This window comes from Triticum dicoccoides, chromosome 6A (genome assembly GCF_002162155.2).
Source record: "Triticum dicoccoides isolate Atlit2015 ecotype Zavitan chromosome 6A, WEW_v2.0, whole genome shotgun sequence".
NCBI lineage: Eukaryota > Viridiplantae > Streptophyta > Magnoliopsida > Poales > Poaceae > Triticum > Triticum dicoccoides.
The window spans coordinates 413,108,623-413,113,652 of record NC_041390.1 but is presented as its reverse complement, the minus strand read 5'-3'; positions in this window follow the sequence as shown (position 1 = coordinate 413,113,652).

Here is a 5,030-nt window from a genome sequence, read left to right as displayed (position 1 = left end):
AAAAGGATTTTGCAAATTATGTCGTAGCTCACGCTATAGTTCTACTGTTTAGATATGTTCCTAGAGAAAAATTAGTTGAAAGTTGATAGTAGCAATTATGCGGACTAGGTCCGTAAACTGAGGATTGTCCTCATTGCTTCATAGAAGGCTTATGTCCTTAATGCACCGCTCAGTGTGCTGAACCTCGAACGTTGTCTGTGGATGTTGCGAACATCGGACATACACGTTTTGATAACTACGTGATAGTTCAGTTAAACGGTTTAGAGTTGAGGCACCAAAGACGTTTTTGAAACGTCGCGAAACATATGAGATGTTTTGAGGGCTGAAATTGGGATTTCAGGCTCGTGCCCATGTCAAGAGGTATAAGACCTCCGATGACTTTCTTAACCTGCAAACTAAGGAGAAAAGCTCAATTGTTGAGCTTGTGCTCAGATTGTCTGAGTACAACAATCATTTGAATCGAGTGGGAGTTGATCTTCCAGATAAGACAGTGATGGTTCTCCAAAGTCATTGCCACCAAGCTGTTAGAGCTTCGTGATGAACTATAACATATCAGGGATAGATATGATGATCCTTGAGGTATTCGCGATGTTTGACACCGCGAAAGTAGAAATCAAGAAGGAGCATCAATTGTTGATGGTTGGTGAAACCACTAGTTTCAAGAAGGGCAAGGGCAAGAAGGGATACTTCATGAAACGGCAAATCAGCTGCTGCTCTAGTGAAGAAACCCAAGGTAAAACCCAAACCCGAGACTAAGTGCTTCTGTAATAAGGGGAACAACCACTAGAGCAGAATTACCCTAGATACTTGGTAGATAAGAAGGCTGGCAAGGTCGATGGAAGTATATTGGATATACATTGTGTTAATGTGTACTTTGCTAGTACTCCTAGTAGCACCAGGGTATTAGATACCGGTTCGGTTGCTAAGTGTTAGTAACTCGAAACAAAAGGCTACGGAATAAACGGAGACTAGCTAAAGGTGAGCTGACGATATGTGTTGGAAGTTTTTCCAAGCTTGATATGATCAAGCATCGCACGCTCCCTCTACCAAAGAGATTGGTGTTAAACCTAAATAATTGTTATTTGGTGTTTGCGTTGAGCATAGACATGATTGGATTACGTCTATCGCAATACGGTTATTCATTTAAGGAGAATAATGGTTACTCTGTTTATTTGAATAATACCTTCAATGGTCTTACACCTAAAATGAATGGTTTATTAAATCTCGATCGTAGTGATACACATGTTTATGCCAAAAGATAGTAATGATAGTACCACCTACTTGTGGCACTGCCACGTAAGTCATATCGGTATAAAACGCATGAAGAAGCTCCATATTGATGGATCTTTGGACTCACTCATTTTTGAAAAGTCTGAGACATGCGAACCATGTCTATTGGTGTATACGCATGAAGGAACTCCATGCAGATGGATCGTTTTGACTCACTTGATTTTGAATCACTTGGGACATGCAAATCATACCACATGGGCAAGATGACTGAAAAGCCTCGTTTTCAGTAAGATGGAACAAGATAGCAACTTGTTGGAAGTAACACATTTTGATGTGTGCAGTCCAATGAGTGCTGAGACATGCAGTGAATATCGTTATGTTCTTACTTCACAGATGATTCGAGTAGATGTTGAGAATATTTACTTGATGAAACACAAGTCTGAATTATTGAATGGTTCAAGTAATTTCAGAGTGAAGTAGAAGATCATTGTGACAAGAGGATAAAATGTCTATGATATGATCATAGAGATGAATATCTGAGTTACGAATTTTGGCACACAATTAAGACATTGTGGAAATTGTTTCGCAATTAATACCGCCTGGAACACCATAGTGTGATGGTGTGTCCGAACATCATAGTTGCACCCTATTGGGTATGGTGCGTACCATGATGTCTCTTATCGAATTACCACTATCGTTCATGGGTTAGGCATTAGAGACAACCACATTCACTTTAAATAGGGCACCACGTAATTCCGATGAGATGACACCGTATGAATTATGGTTTAGAGAAACCTAAGTTGTCGTTTCTTAAAAGTTTGGGGCTGCGACGCTTATATGAAAAAGTTTCAGGTTGATAAGCTCGAACCCAAAGCGGATAAAATGCATCTTCATAGGAAACCCAAAACAGTTGGGTATACCTCCTAATTCAGATCCGAAAGCAATATGGATTGTTTCTTGAATCGGGTCCTTTCTCGAGGAAAAGTTTCTCTCGAAAGAGTTGAGTGGGAGGATGGTGGAGACTTGATATGGTTATTGAACCATCACTTCAACCAGTGTGTAGCAGGGCACAGGAAGTTGTTCCCGTGGCACCTACACAAATTGAAGTGGAAGCTTATGATATTGATCATGAAGTTTCGGATCAAATCACTGTCGTACCTCGTAGGGTGACAAGGATATGTACTACTTCAGAGTGGTACGGTAATCCTGTCTTGAAAGTCATGTTGCTGGACAACAATGAACCTACGAGCTATGGAGAAGCGATGGTGGGCCCGGATTCCAATAAATGGCTCGAGGCCATAAAATCCGAGAAAGGATCCATGGACTTTGGTGGACTTGCCCGATGATCGGCAAGCCATGAGATAAATGGATCTTTTAAGAAGAAGACGGACGTGGATGGTAATGTCACCATCTATGAAGATCGACTTGTGGCGAAGTGTTTTCCGACAAGTTCAAGGAGTTGACTACGATGAGATTTTCTCACTCGTAGCGGTGCTTAAAGTCCGTCGGAATCATGTTAGCATTAGCTGCATTTATGAAATCTGGTAGATGGATGTCAAGACGAGTTTCCTTACCAGTTTTCGTGAGGAAAGGTTGTATGTAATACAATCAGAAAGTTTTTTGTCGATCCTAAGGATGCTAAAAAGTATGCTAGCTCCAGCGATCCTTCTAAGGACTGGAGTGAGCATCTCAGAGTTGGAATGTATGCTTTGATGATGATCAAAGATTTTGGGTTTGTACAAAGTTTATGAGAAACTTGTATTTCCAAAGAAGTGAGTGGGAGCACTATAGAATTTCTGATGAGTATATGTTGTTGACATATTGTTGATCAGAAATGACGTAGAATTTCTGGAAAGCATATAGGGTTATTTTGAAAGTGTTTTTCAATGGAAAGCCTAGATTAAGCTGCTTGAGCATTGAGCATCAAGATCTATAAGGATAGATCAAAATGCTTAATAATACTTTCAAATGAGCACATACCTTGACATGATCTTGAAGGTGTTCAAGATGGACCAGTCAAAGAAGGAGTTCTTGCCTGAGTTGTAAGGTACGAAGTTAAGACTTAAAGCTCGACCACGGCAGAATAGAGAGAAAGGACGAAGGTCGTCCCCTATGCTTAAGACGTAGGCTCTTCAGTATGCCATGCTGAGTACCGCACCTGAAGTGTGCCTTGCCATGAGTCAGTCAAGGGGTACAAGAGTGATCCAAGAATGGCTCACAGGACAGCGGTCAAAGTTATCCTTAGAAATTAGTGGACTAAGGAATTTTTCTCGATTATGGAGGTGGTAAAAGAGTTCGTCGTAAAGGGTTACGTCGATGCAAGCTTGACACCTATCCGGATAGCTCTGAGTAGAGATACTGGATACATATAATGGAGCAACAACTTAGAATAGCTCCAAGTAGAACAGTTATTTGGAATAGCTCCAAATAAAGCGTGGTAGCTACATCTAGGAGATGACATAGAGATTTGTAAAGCACACACAGATCTGAAAGGTTCAGACCCGTTGACTAAAACCTCTCTCACAAGCAACATGATCAAACATAAAACTCATTGAGTGTTAATCACATGGTGATGTGAACTAGACTACTGACTCTAGTAAACTCTTGGGTATTAGTCACATGGTGATGTGACCTGTGAGTGTTAATCACATGGCGATGTGAACTAGATTATTGACTCTAGTGCAAGTGGGAGACTGTTGGAAATATGCCCTAGAGGCAATAATAAAAGTATTATTATTATATTTCCTTGTTCATGATAATTGTCTTTTATTCATGCTATAACTGTATTATCCGGAAATCGTAATACACGTGTGAATACATAGACCACAATATGTCCCTAGTGAGCCTCTAGTTGACTAGCTCGTTGTGATCAACAGATAGTCATGGTTTCCTGGCTATGGACATTGGATGTCATTGATAACGGGATCACATCATTAGGAGAATGATGTGATGGACAAGACCCAATCCTAAGCATAGCACAAAGATCGTCTAGTTCGTTTGCTAGAGCTTTGCCAATGTCAAGTATCTCTTCCTTTGACCATGAGATCGTGTAACTCCTGGATACCGTAGGAGTGCTTTGGGTGTATCAAACGTCACAACGTAACTGGGTGACTATAAAGATGCACTACAGGCATCTCCAAAAGTATCTATTGTTTTATGCGGATCGAGACTGGGATTTGTCACTCCGTGTAAACGGAGAGGTATCTCTGGGACCACTCGGTAGGACATCATCATATGCACAATGTGACCAAGGAGTTGATCACGGGATGATGTGTTACGGAACGAGTAAAGTGACTTGCCGGTAACGAGATTGAACAGGGTATTGGATACCGACGATCGAATCTCGGGCAAGTAAAATACCGCTAGACAAAGGGAATTGAATACGGGATTGATTAAGTCCTTGACATCGTGGTTCATCCGATGAGATCATCGTGGAACATGTGGGAGCCAACATGGGTATCCAGATCCCGCTGTTGGTTATTGACCGGAGATCGTCTCGATCATGTCTACATGTCTCCCGAACCCGTAGGGTCTACACACTTAAGGTTCGATGACGCTAGGGTTATATAGGAAGCTTGTATGTGGTTACCGAATGTTGTTCGGAGTCCCGGATGAGATCCCGGACGTCACGAGGAGTTCCGGAATGGTCCGGAGGTAAAGATTTATATATAGGAAGTCCTGTTTCGGCCATCGGGACAAGTTTCGGGGTCATCTGTATTGTACCGGGACCACCGGAAGGGTCCCGGGGGCCCACCGGGTGGGGCCACCTGCCCCGGGGGGCCACATGGGCTGTAGGGGGT